Source organism: Podarcis raffonei, chromosome 3, assembly GCF_027172205.1.
Source record: "Podarcis raffonei isolate rPodRaf1 chromosome 3, rPodRaf1.pri, whole genome shotgun sequence".
In the NCBI taxonomy this organism is placed as follows: Eukaryota; Metazoa; Chordata; class Lepidosauria; order Squamata; family Lacertidae; genus Podarcis; species Podarcis raffonei.
In genome coordinates, this window is record NC_070604.1 from 65199090 (window position 1) to 65215927 (window position 16838).

The window sequence follows — 16838 nt, forward strand, 5'->3', positions numbered from 1 at the left end:
CCATGCTGCAACCCATATTTGGTTTAATTAATCATCTCCTTGGTCTACCGATCTTTAGTTTGGGATTGGTTGACTGGGAGGTACTGTGCCTAAGCAACATAGTTTATGTGCTACTTCTTTCCACAAGGAGGAGGAGGGGAAGGAAGGCACACATACCAAGACCTATACCAGATTAAGAGTTTGTCCACAAAACTTAATGAGATAACAGACCCTAGAGCAGTGGTTCCCAACCTTTTTTTGGCCATGCCACCTAAGCATCTCTAAAATCCTGGAGCCTCCCCACCCCGTGACATATAATTCTTATTATTCAAAAAGTGAACTACTATTCACGTGGAGGAAGCCTAAAAGGCAATTAACTGTTAATAACTCATTCTACAATTGCCCCCCTGTGGGGCGTGTTCCCCACATTGGGAACCACGGCCCTAGAGTCTCATGGATTTGTGCTTACAAGAATTCAGACGGATTTTCAGAGAACTGAAGAAAACAGAACCAAATCCAGTTAATGCCTATTCTGGCCTGCAATAGTTTTCTGAACTTCTTCTGTATACCAAGATAGAAATACTGTTTTGCATTGTTTTACAGGGCTCAGAAGAATTTACATCTCCTTTCCATTAATTGGGAGAGAAAAACAGAGGCATCCAAGCCTTTGATGCTCATTATGAAGAAGAAAGGTGGGGAGAGAACCCAAAAGTGGATCAGCAAGTGCATAAACATGGAAAATCCTGGAAAATGCCAGCTACAGCTTACACAGTCAGTTGTACATCTCCCCACCCCCCACCCCCCACCCCGCTGCCAAAAAAAGTAAATTAGATGGAATCAGGCATAAGGATGGCCTGAGATAATTGTACCCAAATAAACAATATCTATATGGAAATCAAAACTTGTAGATTATCACGGCATTCTTAATTGAAAATCAAAAGGATTTAATATATATACCGGTATATATATATTAAATTGAGATCTTTCAACATAATATGCCATCTGCTCCGTGTAATAACACCATTAGAGAAACCACAGAGGATACAGCTATGAAACGTCACTGCAAAAGAGCCAAAATTGGGTACAGTACAGCCCTGGAAGCTAGCACAATTATATACCTGCAATTATAGAATGTGGCCAGAATCAACATAAAGCTCTAGTAAGAATCCACAGCTTTCTCAGCACACAGAAATGAAACAGATACTTCCACTTCATTGTATACACATTCTTGAAACCAATTTGTTAAAGGTTAATATGGTACTACCAGGATAAATGCCACAGTACAGTTTCAATAACTTATGATGACTTTTCTGTATCAAGCTACACATTACTTCTAGAATTTCATATAACCTTTACTTATAAATTTGGTTGGAAGCTTGTGGTGGCTGGAGGAGGATATAATTTTTTTTTCTTTAAAAAAAAAACTGCTCCAAATAAGAAACTTCTCTTTTATACTCTTTGTATATATATATTTTTAAAAATCCTACACAGTATGTTGTTTTATATAGATAGTTACTGATGTACAGATATATCACACAACATTATATAAGTTTCTGAAATTGTTTTCCTAATATATAGGCCATTCCTGAACTAAGTGGAAATATCATAATTGTATAAATATTATATAACATGCAAGTCTTTACTAGCAAGCTAGTAAACTCTAGAGTGCGCAATTATTGCAATTCTACTGACATACCTCCGGGTGTGCAATAAGGAAAGCAGTCAAAACAGAGTGCTTCCAACTCTGAGTAACTAGTTCTACAGGTTCAGATCTTTAGTTTATCAGATTATCTGGTTACTCAGTAATATGCTTATTAACTGACCTCTTTTGCCCAAGGTTATATTTTCGTGCATTCCAGCATATTTTTCCCCAGTGTTATTTGGTTACAACTGAATTATTGCCCTTTCTTTCGTTCAACCAAGCCTCCCACATTATCCAAGGCATAGAGTTAAAAATTGGAAAGCACACGTGGATATTCAACAATGCCCAATTGTTGTGGGCATTTTCTCTGTTTCAAATTACTTCTTATTATGCTTAATTGGTCAGGGTTGGACTAGATTACCCTCACAGTCCCTTCCAACTCTACAATTCTATGATAGGGCGCAACACTTTGCAATATTCTGTCACAACCTGAGTTTCTGCAGCAGTCATTACTTTAACTCTTGCCTGTTAGTAACAAAGCATTGCTTTGTCAATAAATCACTCAACCAGTGCAGACTTCAAATTGCTGTACTTCTACAAAGTATAACGATGTGGGAACAAAATTAAGGAAACTGGGTTAAGAGATGCAGGTCTGTTCACATTCTTTAGTCAATTTCAACTTTCCCAGCTACTCTTTAAAATGTCTTTATCCTTCCACCATATATGGTGGATTGTGTTTTTAATATTTGGTTGGGGGCCGCCCAGTGTGGCTGGGGAAACCCAGCCAGATGGATGGGGTATGAATAAAATTATTACTATTATTACTATTATTATTATTTAGAGCTATGGATAAAGTATCATCTGAAAAGCATATTGCCCTTTCCACAGTAATGTTAATGAAGGTATTTCAGCTCTCTTTGTTTTAACTCAAGAAACATTTAATAATAATAATGACTGTTTTATGTTTTGTATACGTTATCTCAGAAATCATTGCAAATCCTTGTAAAAGAGCCCAATATCATGATCATACCCATATTGGGGGACAAGGGAAGATTTCAGAAAATAACACATTGACTTAAGCCACTTCCCTAGTATTGTCCATGTAAGATTTGAATGGAGGATTTCCCAGTTCACGCAAACAAAACATTAAGACTGCAGTCCTAAACCCACTTACCTGGACATAAGGCCTACTGAATTCAATAGGACTTACTTCTGAGGAAAACATGGTTAGGATGATGCTATAAGCCCATAAATCTAGCTTTCAGAACTTTTCTTTCGGAACTTTTCTAACAAATTCTAACATAGATCTCAAATAATCTGGAATAGTGCTGGGAGCTGCTATGAAGCATAGGCAACAGCTCCCATGTATAAAAAGAATTGCCAGTCTTTGGAAAAACCACTGATTATCATGGGTGTTCTGCTGCAATCACTATTTCATACTCACACTGGACAGCACAGCCTGCTTTTATGTAGATCTCATTCATCCTGTACCACTTAACACAGAAAAGCTCTCTCCAAAGCTCTCTCAATGGTACCCAAAGGACTACATTTACAAATAGCTGGCACATCTAATATTATTATACACTTCATTTATTGACAGTATATAGAAATAAAGCATAGATGCCACTCCATGCCAGAGAAAAGCACTGCTGAAAGGAAGGTGCTAATTAAGTGTTTGCTCTACATTAATGCATTGCAGCTGCTAACATCTGGCCTTCTCGAATGCTGAATTATTTTTTTTACAAAAATTCACTGCAAAAATATAGATTCCTACTATACTATCTAGAGAGACAAAAGTTGTCTTTTTCCAGTGAGGAGCTGGGCCAGATTTCTTCCTTGTCATCCAAATAGAAACAGCTTAACACCTTTTAAAGTCTGTTGGGCTGTTTCTGCCTAGGTAGCAGAACTGCAATTAAAATTATCACCATATCGCCAAGGTGCAAACATCAGCACCTACAACACACACACACCAACGACCTCATGAAGATACAGAGGACAGCCTATACTCTGTGAAAATATGGAATAAACATCTGTATTGACTCCCAGAGACATTTCCTTTTTATCACATCACAAGATGCTATGGTTATTTCTATTTCAGATCTGCCTTTCTTGTAAATTACAAATTGCTCCAAAGAAACATTTTTGAAGTACAACAGCAAGCCAAGTCTTACTAAATATAGTTTTGAGAAAGACACTTAGCTAAGTATGCATTATCAATTTGGTTTCCAAAAAACTCCAGTTACCAGAGGTTGATTTCCCAAGTCTTACGCAATCCCAAACCTATCTGCATCTGTGTAAGTAAATATTTCTGTCTGCACCATCATCTAAAGTGGCCCTGATCTTGCAGCCTATGATCCTAATTTTGCTTTCACTTACATTCCCAATAATTATTGGCCCAAATTGGGGTTGTTCCAGATATGCTCAGCAATTTGACTAACAGCCCAATCTATTTATGCATATTCAAAAATATATCCCATTCATTTCCAAGTAAATTCGTATGGGACTTCATCCCAGCGCAGACCCTGACCAAACACAAACCGAAGGCTGCTAATAATAAAAGTTAGGTGTTGCGCAATCATGCAGGCTTCAGAGAGCTAGCTTATCTTAACTCTAGTCATTCATCCGCAGCAATGGAAAAATAATACTCCCTTGCTTTACATGAATGTTGTAATGGTAAATAAAGTAGAATATGCAGTCTTGAAGTGGGGAGGACTTTATTTTTTAAAAAATGCTGTGAGCTGAATAGATCCAAAGATGTGTTGCCTAAGCAGAAAAGCACTTCCACTCACCCAAGGTGGTCCCCCAAATTTTGCTACTTGCACCCCGCTGTACCCCATTTCAGGGGGTTCCTTGACACAGGAGGCTGTGGAAGGAAAGCAGCACCAAGAAAGCCCCAGTGAATTAGCAGATTTCTGCTTCCACTACCCTAGATCCGACCCTGCATGTATGGGAGACAACTCCTACCCCCACTGCCATACACTCATCACTCATGTCCAGGAACCTGGTGTTTGCAAGGGATACATGTCTGGAGTAGAAAGAAACACAATGTTTTGTCAAGTGAACAGCAAGCTGTATAGAAACGAAGACCAGATTACAGAGGTCCAGATGAAAGGGGTTTCACTACATATAATTTCCAATATAGCAGTTTTAGGAGAAGACACTATTTAAACCTGTAAACACACATTCAAAAGGAATAAAAAAACAACTATTTGCAATCCTTCCTCCCAGACCATGACACTAAATGGCTTTTCCATATCATCAACCTGAAACATATGGGGACCTTCTGTGCTCCAGCACACACAGGCCATAAATAATCACAGTGTCTATTTATTCCTTCCTTTGGATTGCCAACCACAATCCACTTGGTTGACAAAGTGTCATGTGATCCAAATTGTCCTCCACTATTATAGCCTGTCTTGTGGACTTGAACTATTGACCAGGATCAAGTGACACGCTGCAGATATATTAAAGCAAAACTGAGCTGAAGTAAATGTAAACAGAAATAGGCTTTAAACACACTTCATGAGGCACAGAGGCCTGGCTTAACATTCTTCAGCAAAACTGAACTAGTTTTTGTTTAGTACGAAACACGAAGTGTCAATACAGAAGAAATGTAAAACATAATCATAATAGGAATAATTTGTATACTGCCTTCCATCCATAGATCTCAGGGAGGTTCACAACATAGAAATTCAAGATAAAAAAGCACAAAATACATAATAAAAACAAGAACAAAGGCAAACTCCAAAAAGATCCACTGAATAAACATCAACCACAGCAAAAAATGCAAGCCATATAAGATTTTGAATCTTCACATTCTACTAAAAACAAACCTGGGATGGACTTGAAGTCTTTTTGCAGGGAAAAGAACTTGCATCCAGATTCAATCTAGAAATAAGTAGTTGGAAGCATTGGCAATTTGCCGTGTATGTAGGATCCCAATTTGAGTACCAATTTCAGAACAGGGTCAACAGCAAATGGCTTACTCCTAGTCCCTGGGGCAGAGCCGTAGCTATGGTGGGGTTAGCCATTTTTTTGCCCAAAGTAAAGACACACAGGCACCACTGAGACTCTGAGCATGTGTGTGTGTGCGTGCGTGTGTGTGCCAAACTGGGTCTTTGACCCAGGTGAAATAAAGCCTAGTTTCGCCCCTGCCCTGGGGGTGGGAAAAGAGGCCTGGTATCTGGGCCAGTTACAATCACCATGTGTTCATAATGGTCAAGGCCAGTCTGCCAGACTCCATGCAATTCCTGTTTTGTGGCCACCGTGCAGAAACTGCCACAAAACTGTTATGGAGGCAACTCCACACTGTACCCACAACATGTAAGAGCTACTGCTACAGCTGCAAGTCTCCATATAATTGCAGCAAGTAGCATGTCCCCACACATCAATGGTGCACAATAGTAGTCTCAGCTAAGGCTAGCATGCAGGCTGTCTAGACAACATGAACAGGGAATTAATGTGGTGAGCCAATCTCATACATCATTACTGCCATGTGGAGCAACTGCCACACTGCAGCACTCCTAGGAGATCCCATGTGGCAGCCATATCATAAGCACAGCCCCATATCTTTGTGATCTCTGGTTTGTATAGACATTCAGGCAACATCCACTTTCTTAAATTCATAGCAGAGCTATACAAACTATTAAAGACAAGAGAGAGAGAGAGAGAGAGAGAGAGAGAGAGAGAGAGAGAGAGAAACCCTAGCATATCTGCTCAGCCCTGCTTCAGTCCAAGGTCTTGGTTGTTTTCTACCAGGAGATTGATGCCTACATACCCTCAACCCTGCAAAGAAGGTCTTCATTTCCCGTTGCCTTTGTTACTTCCATCTGACTCAACTTTTCCTCTGTTTGCCTGGTAAGTTCAAAGTTGCCAGATATTTGAGGATGACTTGGCCATTACTTACCGGGGAGGGCAGACAGGAGCTGTTACACTTGTCTGGAACAATTACGTCCTTGGATATGAATGCTAGAAAGGGTTTTCTATTTTAAAAAACAGCACCCACCCTACAAGATTAATGGGCCAGAACACATCAGTTGGGAGACTTTCCAATTTTACTGGGAAATAGCAAAGAAAAATGAAGGACTCATCACGACTTTGCAAGCAATTTCGTCATGTACCCACAGCAGTGACTAGAGGAGGAATGTACTCTAGGAGGGGAGCAGAGAGAATAAACACCATGATGCATCTGCAACAGCACAACCTTAGTTCTGCACCGGGATGGGAAACGGTTCTAAAGCAAAGATGCCCACCACAGGAAATGGATGCAGAGGGTAACAAGAGAGCACCCATTACTCAGACTTCAGGAGACCAGGAACAAAGGAAGGATACAAATGGTTTTTGTTCGCTCAAGTCAACTAGATTAAATGCCTGTCAAGAGTCAGTGGCAGGAGAGTCCGGGTCTCAAACAAGGTATAGTACAATAGATCAATAGATGTTTGGCCAAGGAGGAAACTGTCACAATCCCTCAGTCAGATACTGAATGTATAGCGCCTGCATTAATTCATGCATAACCAACTAGTCAGTATGTCGACTAAGCTGAAAAGGCTATAGCATATTAGTGCAAACAACTTGTAGTCCTGGATGCTGATGTTCCTTCTTAACTCTTCCTGCCATTATCAGCTCCCTGGCAGTGTTAGAGTAGAAAGTACAGGGAAAGATAGTTCTCAGACAACTCCCATCATCGCTGATCAATGGCCATGCCGGCTGGGGCTGATGGGGTGTTGCAGTCCAGCAACACCTGGCATCACGTTGAGATCAGGGAACCCTATGGCCCTAAACTCCTTGGTCCCCAGTTTCCAGCTTCTTTCCAAACAATAGTTAAAACTTCCTGTCTCTATGCCCCTCTGTGTAGCTACTTTCCCACTGGCTCGTCATTTTTTCAACTCCACATTTCCACCAACTCCACATTTCCACCATGCCCCACATCCTTTAACAACATGTCTTTTGAACAAGCTCTTTTAGCACTTTTCTGTTTCCTCCCACACTGTACAGCCTCTCCTCTCCGTAAGCACTATGAAGCTTCTTCAGACACTACTCCTCAGTCAACTACTTCTTGCCTCAATTTCCCATCTCCACTGCCCTTTTAACTCATTCACCACCTAAACTTCCTTCAGATGGGGTTTCCATCCTCTGCTCTACGCCCTTATTTCAGCATAAGCTTTACCCTGAGCTCCCTGTCTTTTAGTTTCACTATATCCAGAGACTCTTCTTGGTCTTCATTCTGCCCTTCTGTACTGTTTTAGCCCCAGCCAAACTAACAATTTTCCTTCCCTTACTGAAGCTGGACTGCACTGTTTAGTTCCCTGTGCAACTGAATATTTGGTGCCATCACAATCACCGTCAGAGAGGGTTCACTGCCAATGAAGCGCAATATACTATAAGCTGCCCCCCCAACAGAAGTTTGCAACCCTATTTTGGCAGTTTTACATTGCTCTAAGTAGCTGCCATCAGGGACGCAGGTGGCGCTGTGGGTAAAAGCCTCAGCGCCTAGGGCTTGCCGATCGAAAGGTCGGCAGTTCGAATCCCCACGGTGGGGTGCGCTCCCGCTGCTTGGTCCCAGCCCCTGCCAACCTAGCAGTTCGAAAGCACCCCCGGGTGCAAGTAGATAAATAGGGACCGCTTACCAGCGGGAAGGTAAATGGCGTTCCGTGTGCTGCGCTGGCTCGCCAGATGCAGCTTGTCACGCTGGCCACGTGACCCGGAAGTGTCTGCGGACAGCGCTGGCCCCCGGCCTCTTGAGTGAGATGGGCGCACAACCCCAGAGTCTGTCAAGACTGGCCCGTACGGGCAGGGGTACCTTTACCTTTACCTTTAAGTAGCTGCCATTATCTTGTGATGAGTTGTTCATCTGCAGCAACTCATTTCCCCCCACATCACAACAAATAGTTTAGCAAGTTTGTAGTGATGTGAAGAACAGAACCCTATAAATCACTGCTTGCAAATGGCTCACCATGTAACAGACACCATGTGGAGCAATATGAAAAGACTTCCATATTATGTAGATAAGTCCCAAAACTGTATGGAGATCCTTGAATGAATGTTTACTAAATTATTTAAGTCAGGACAGAAATCAGAAGAAAACCATCAGTATTCAATATTTTTACTCTGAATAAGCATTTGTATTATTCAATACTAAATAAAAATCAAGCGTCTAATTCCGGTTCCCAAAAGTGATTGGCAGCCAGCAGCAATATATGGAATCCCAATACATTTCAACACCTACAAAGAATACAACTCTTATTTTTAAAAACTTTAAAACACATTACTTTTCTCATATTTACATTCATCTTCCTTGCCATGTAACTGATCTTATTGACAAGCCTCCTACAGTGAGTGGGTTGATTTAAATCATCAATAAAAAATGGCAAAATTAAATAAAATTTCCAACTTTCTTATTAATAACTTCCTTAACTAATATGCTTACTAATATGTTGCTATAATAAATAAACCATATCAGTTCCCAACAGAATAGAGCCTTTATACTACTCAAGAAGCACGTCTTTTGCACTACTATTTATATATATTTAGAGCAGGACTAGCCAACATGTTTTTGGGCTACAATTCCCATCAGCCCCAGTAGCATGGCCAACGGTCAGGGATGATGGGAGTTGCACTCAGTAACATCCGAAGGTTAAGCATTTGGCCCCCTTAATGAAGGAGGGAGTTTATCGCACTGACTCTTCCAGTGTTTTATCTGCTGAACAATTATACAGTGGTACCTCGGGTTAAGTACTTAATTCGTTCCGGAGGTCCGTTCTTAACCTGAAACTGTTCTTAACCTGAAGCACCACTTTAGCTAATGGGGCCTCCCGTTGCTGCCACGCCGCTGGAACACAATTTCTGTTCTCATCCTGAAGCAAAGTTCTTAACCTGAGGTACTATTTCTGGGTTAGCGGAGTCTGTAACCTGATGCGTATGTAACCTGATGCGTATGTAACCCAAGGTGCCACCGTAGTAACAACATTGTGGAGAATGTGGCAAGATTTTTGAGTGGACGCCATGAAATTATGTCACCATAGGTCCTAGGAGCCATTATCATAACTCACGATGTCTGGACAGTTCTATCCTAAAGTATCTCCTACTATGTTTTGTTAACTGTGTTGTGTTCTGAGATCCATGTATATGATGCAGTTTTTCTATGCCAATAAAGGAGATTGATTAATTGATTGAACATCCGAAGGTATCACATTGGTTAGAGGAAGATTAATCAAGAATTGTGTTTGGTTTTCTCTATACATATGCAAAGCCACGAACCAAGTTTACTTACTATAAGACTTAGACTGTAATCCTACTCTCAAGCAAGTTCCACTGAACTCAATGGTACTTACTTTTAAACAGACATACATACCACTGCATTATAAGTGTACAGAATTTTAGAAGAAAAGGGCTAGTAAGTTATTGGGCAGAACAGTGTTACTCCATAACATGGAAGTTAAACGTTCATGCTGTTCACAATTATGTCTTATTTTGATTGGGCATACATGCTAAACCATGATTCATTGTGATGGGAATGAGCCGCAGAATCCTCAAGCTTCCTCCTTCAGTACAACCACAAGGAGGGGATCAGAAGCTTTTGCTTCCTTTATGATTAAATATAGTTTAGTGTTACATCCAAATCCCATGGTGGTTAATCTTAACTATGGTTTACTGAAACAGTTCAACTTCATATCCCATGGCTTGGAGTTTCCTTGTTGGAAACATTGTGATCAGCCACAATTTATTGTGTTACAAGTTGCAGCTGATCAAAACCACAAGTGAAGGCTTCTGAACTCCTTGTGGTCTCACTATAAGAGAAGATTGCACAAGCCTAAGGGACTCACTGCTGCTGCACATTACTGTCACAATAAACCATGGTTGATCTTAAACTTCATCATACCATCCATATGTAGCATTTATGTCATATTTACATTTCTTGACCTCTCAAGTCAAATATTTCATCCCTGACCTCTTCTTTTACATAGAAAGCCTGTAACACAATGTTTTTGACAGCCATGAATTCAGTTTTAAGATATCATTAATATAGATTTTAATGCATTTGCACTATATCTAGATATGATTTTGAATCAAGTTATTTTTAAAGGACATATTATATAACTGGCTTTTAAATAATAAAATCCAAATTATACAAAATTTTGAATAAAAGCTGCATCTTTTATTTTAAAAAACTTTAACTTGACATTTTCCCCACTAATGGGGAAACGGAAGCAAAATGGTACTTGCCTCTTTTACGGTTGCATAAATTACATTTTTCATTAATTCTCAATATAAATAAAATATGTACATCTGGTCAAGTGCATAGTGTAGTGATAGCTTTTTTTCCTTATATCAGAGGATATCTCCAAGGTTTTAAGGCCAAAGTTTATTTTGATTACTAGTCCGTCCCCACGTCCCCTGAACTGATTGAAAACTATTAAAAATTAACTCATGATATTGTGGTGTGTGTGTGTTTCTTGATGGAAGGCCACTTTAGTCTACAGTTGATAATATAAGTAATGATCCAGTATAAGATATTAAGACAGACAGACGCACGATTACTCAGCAAAGCCAACATGCATGCATATGTTTCTGTGTTTTGTCCTCATGGTAACAAGGACTATAAACAGATCTCACACATGAGAAAATATACAGTAATCAAAATCCTTTTGGGCCATTTCTACATTGGTGCCACAGAGTTCGGATTAATTATATGAATATCAGGGAAGCATATATTCCAAATTTGCTTTCTTTGGCCAAGTTACATTTGGTCATTTACGCCAACTGAGGAAATTGGAACGTTTTGTGTCACAGTCTTTCATAAGTGAGATTTCCGGCCAGTGATTTAGCTGTTAACATCCAATCAGCATTCACCTTATCCCATACTTGGCCACCCTGCCCCTTACATGCCCCCCCCCAACAAATCTATCCTGAGTCTCTTAAGGTTTACAGAACATATCCTACCCCAACTTTCACACTGCCCAGCTCTGTTCCTACTTCACAACTCTCAGCCTACTTGCTTCCCCCACATCCATGCTTCACTTGTTATAGACTGTCAACAAAATATTCAGCCCCACCTGGCCCTAGGCCTCACAAGGTCTACCTTAAATTAACCAGTGGTTTGCTTCTTCAACGTAGCCACACTGTTTTATCAACAGTCTACCAAAAACCTTTCCCACCCAATGGAAGCAAAGGGTGTGCAAAAATACATATATTAAACACACAGACGGAGCCAGTGTGATGTGGCTTGAGTATGCAGCTTGGATGTGGGAAACCCAGATTTGAATCCCCATTTAGCACCAAAGTTGACAGGGCACCCTTATGCAGGCCACTGTATTTCAGCTTAAGCTATTTTACAGGGCTACTATGAAGCTCAAATGTAACAATAATATGCAGAGTCATATTTGCATATGCCACAATAACTCCTGTGTCTCATATATTTGTATACTTGTAAAGATACCATTCACAAGGCTGGCCTCACAAAATTTATGGCAGAACCTTTTAGACATCTACAATGGTCGGACAGGAGGCAGCAGCTGTGCTAGTACAGTGGTCAGGTTCAAGCAGCATGGGATAATTTGTCCTCTCATGCCAGTATTAAAATATGTCAGTCCGAGGAATGGCTTGCAGAACAGTCTACACAGGCATGGACTGCGGGATCCTGAGAAGGTCTGAAGTATTTTTACTAGAATTTGGCTCTCAGTCATGTGTGTACATGTATGCACATGCGCATGTACACAAACTGCATAGGAAAGCCAAGTAAGACTAAATTTAAAACCTCTATCCTAGCAAAAACATTCTGTTGTACAATGCATATAATCCCTTATTTCCATGCCAAAACATTTTTGTTTCATCCGATTTGTCAAGATCAATTTGTGATCTTGTTTTTTGTCTTATGAACATTGTATCAGTAAGGAAAAACCAAATAAACTCTTGCTTTCTGGAATTAAAACACTATCTCTAACTACATTAAATTTCTGAACATTAAGCATGGAATCTTATACCTATTTAGAAGGATTTACTTCTGAGTAGACCTGCACAGGTTTGCTCTGTAAATATTCCTGCCATCTTTCAGACCTCAACCACAATATTGTCACTGAAACCCTACACCTATACAACTTCCTGTTTCTTAACTTTTATGCACAAATTCCTATCATCTCTAATAAAAGCACATCTAAAATTAAGAATAACAGAGCTCAAAAACCATATTGGAGGTAATGCTAGAGTCAGAGATTAGGAAATGGAAATATTAAATAACCTTAAGTACTAAACAAATATAACTCTTATAATGAACATATAAACGTTTCCAATAATACATTTTTATTAATGAAAAACTGACAAAATACAGGAGCCCAAGCAAAATTTCAGAATGTTTACATGAGAAAAAAACTGAACTAAAAAATTTTGATTTTATGAACTTGGATCAAATGCCAAATGTGATCAGTGTTTTACCAATGACAGTGCCAAGGTTCCCATGGATCTTTTGCCCGCAGATATTCTTTGGACCAATAACTTTATTTAGATAGCACAATAAAGGTAACACCGTACCACAACTTGCAAACTTATGCATGGACATTAATTTATTTATCTTGAAAGTATGGATATAAATCATGTTTTCTCTTAGCAAGCTACAGAATATACTATACTAAAATAAAGCTCTACTATGCTAAAGCTCCTAAACTCATTTACTTGCAATTCCACTGAAACCACTGTCATATAGTAAGACCACATCATTCATTATTAACATTCATTATTAACATTTGTATAGCACACAATAGCTAATATTCTCTAAAACACGTCTATTAATTCTGTAAAGAAAGAAAAAAGCCAACTGATCACTTTCTGTCAATATAATATATATTTGCACATGTGCCGACTCAAACTCCAATAGCAATATTTCAATTTAATTCATATGTCTGATAATGAAGGCCTAATAATGAGTTCAGGAGAAAAAAATATGAGTCAGTAACTGCATCCCAACAAAGTAGAAGTGTGTGCGTACACACATACACACACAATGACGTAAGTGCTTCATGTTTTTAATAAGTACAACATACACAATCTAAAAGGAAAAGCAACAAAATTATTGTGGCAAACAGCAAGTGTGGAGGGGAAGACCGGGGCCTTACTAATTCATAACAAATAAACAGATTCTTACATTAGGCCTCTGTTACTGGATAGGTAGTAAAACATTTTTGCGTATTTTTCTTAAGAGCTACAATAAACATGGGTGGAGGGGAGCTGCCATCCTTTTTCACAGCACTCTGTATAGTGTATCTCTGCATGGGGTATAATAATATTTATTGTACCTCAGGGACATTGCAGGTTGAGAATCATGTTTAGGGACCCCTTTCGAAGCCTGAAAATGGCATACATGTTTCTCTGAAAAATAAACGTGGAGAATTGTCGTCCAGACTAAACCAGGGATTTCCCCTTGAAATGCCAGCTTCCCATCATTACAGGGGTAATAAATTCTAAAGGGAAACTGCCAGGGAAACCGGCTATATCCCTCCCTGCCTGCCTCCTTCAGTTCCCCCAAAGGACGCTCTCAGGCAAGTAGATGCTTAAAGGGGGGGGTAAGCACAAGCATGGATGTGCGCGTTACATAATCATACCCAAACATCCATATGCACACGCATTATATAAGAAATGCATTTCTCTGCAATCAAATAGGAGAAGGTGGAAGGGGAGGAGGACGGAGGTGGTGGTGGGCGAAAGCGCCTTCGTTCCAAACCCCTCAGGGGAGCCCATGTGCAGAAGAGGGGAGAGAGAGGGAGATCACATCTGCTTTCGCAGCAGCAGCAGCAGCAGCAGCAGGCAGAGCCCCTTGTTAACCCCCTTCCTGTGGCTTTTACACGTCATGGAACATTCCCGGAACGGGCCAACGTTCCACCCACTTCAGGGAACAGACATAAAGGCGCAACACACCAGATAGCCTTCTCCCTTTACCCCTGTCCGCCCTGCGCACATTCGTCGCAAACCGAACTCCCCCCCCCCCACGGCGCGCGCAGCAGCTCCGCGCGCGCTCCTCCTCTTCTTCCCCCGCGCGCACAGCTGCTGCTGCCGCCGCCACCACGAGCTGCTGCTGCTGCTTCCTCCTCCTCGGCCCCCCTCCAGGGGCTCCCACATGCCACCTCCGCCCCACGGCCGCAAGGAGAAGACGACGTCGAACCGAAGGCAATTCAGGCGGTGGCGGCGGCTACTGCCAAGTCACCCTGAGCCCTTGGAGGCGGTGACTGAAATTCCTTCCGACAGCAACCGTCCCCCCCCCCCCCCACACGCACACCGCGCGATCGCCCTTCAAGGCCCCCTCGGCCCCCTCAGCCAAGCAAGCGCGCGCACACGCGGAGGGGGGCTTGCCCTCCCCTTCACCTCGCCGCCAGCTACCTTGACATGGGCAGAGCGGTGCCTCAGCCCAGCAGCGGCAGCCGTGTCGCGTCGCCTCCTCTGGGGCTCTCTCGCTCTCTCGCTTGCTCGCTCTCTGCTCTTCCTCCGCCTCCTCATTTGCTCATTAGTAACCATGCACATACTTCTTCCCCACAGGAGGAGATTACGCAAGGCAGCCTGCGCCTCATCTGCATACACTTACATGCTGGGTATTCCCCACATTCCCTAGCAGTAAGGCCACTAGCGAAGACCTTCCCCTTTGCGCACAGAGAGAGAAAGAAGGGGGAAGCAACGGCGACTTGTGAGGCAGAGACGGAGGGTTTTCTGGACGGGGTGGGGGGAGGGAGGGAGGGGAGGCGGTTCCTAGCGAAGGTTGCCAGATATGAACTTCTTATAAACACGAAGCAAAAGCCACCCTGGATAGACCCGAGCCTTTCCCGAGGACGTGGTGGTGACAGAGCCTGAGGCTGCCTCTGCCCTCAAGGCTTCCATTAGTCGCTCTATCGACTGCATCGGAAATGCTTGAGCATCCCAGCGCAGCAGCGAAAGGAGACCAGCACATATTCCTAGCTCCCCCTGGCCCCTCCTTCCTCAGCACCATCTCCCCAAATGAAACTGAGCAGTTCAGGGAAATGCGGGGGGGGGGAATAAGTGATGCTACCCATCCGAACGCACTAAGTCCCCCCTTTTCACTCCGCTGGCAAAACCTTGAGCTCTCCCCCCTGTGTATGTATATTATTTCAAAGTCTTCTTTCAGTACATGCACGCAAGCCAGCAAAAGCACTTGCTCTCCGACTACCAAAGCGATTGGGGGTGGACAAAAACAACCAGCGACATGACACTGCCTCTCTCCCCCCTCCACAGTGACAGTAAAACCCCTGACCGTGGCGATCAAGACCACCTCAGAGGGTTGTCAGTTGCTTCGAGCCCCACAGGAAAAAGAAGGGGGTGAGTATTTGCAGCAGGAGCTCACCTGGGAGTCACCGAGAAGGAGGAAAGCCCTCTAACTGCCGCCCTTCTTGCTGCTGCTGCTGCTGGTGGTGGTGGTGTTGTTGTTGTTGTTGACGACCGGCCCGTGTGTGATTTCTTGTTGCTCTCTTGCTAAGCCTGGGTCTGCCTTTAAATGCCTTGCTGCATTGCTTTATATAGAGAGGCAGAAAGAGATATTCCGACAGCCAAAGGGCGTCTGATTCGTGTGTTTCTATTCAAACCGATCATTCATCTTGCTTGGCTCTTTTCCGCCTTCTCTTTTCCCTTTCTCTCTCCGCGTCAGCTCGACTTTATTACAAAAAAACACACCTATACACGCGCGCATGTATGTATGTGTGTATGTATACACACACATACATCCACACGTATCAAGGGCAGGCCCGAGAAGCCGCAGTTGTAGTGTGTGTGTGTGTGTGTGTGTGTGTGTGTGTGTGGCGTGCGTCCCCCCCCCCTTTCTCCTCCCTTCTGGATGATAGGAGCCTCTGATCTGCAGACAGACTGGGTTATTCCTGGCACCACTTCCCAGAACAGAAGTTACAAGGGGAGAGCGAGCGAGCGAGGGGAGAGCTCAGCCAGTGATGTCATCGGATCCCCCAGCGCGTCCCGGGGAGGGAGGGAGGCAGGCAGGCAGGCAGGCGAGGAGGCTGAACCAGAAGGCCAGCAGCGCGAGAGAGCCGCCGCGGGCTCCGCTGCGCGCCTTTGACAGGCGGAGTGCGTAGGAGAGGGGCACCGAGGCGGGGCGGAGAGACAGAGGGAAGGAGAGGAGGAGAGAGGGGGCGGGGCCTCCCTGAGAGCGGAGAGCTGCGCGCCTCCCTCGCCGGTCAGGGGAGATCTCGCTTCCTCTTCCCTCCCCCCGCGGAGGGAA

General features: G+C 42.7%; 1 protein-coding gene across 3 annotated transcripts in view; it reads right to left on the bottom strand.

Annotated features, from left to right (window-relative positions):
* HIVEP2 (HIVEP zinc finger 2) overlaps positions 1–16330 on the bottom strand; it is a 136983-nt gene extending 120653 nt beyond the window's left edge. For 2 of the 3 annotated variants that reach the window (XM_053382072.1, XM_053382068.1), the window contains exon 1: positions 14984–15257. The gene's annotated coding sequence lies outside the window, so the exon portion shown is untranslated. Of the gene's footprint in view, positions 1–14983; positions 15258–15956 lie in introns of those variants that run through there. The other variant, XM_053382069.1, reaches the window with a different exon arrangement.
* Between the last annotated feature and the right edge of the window lie 508 nt (positions 16331–16838).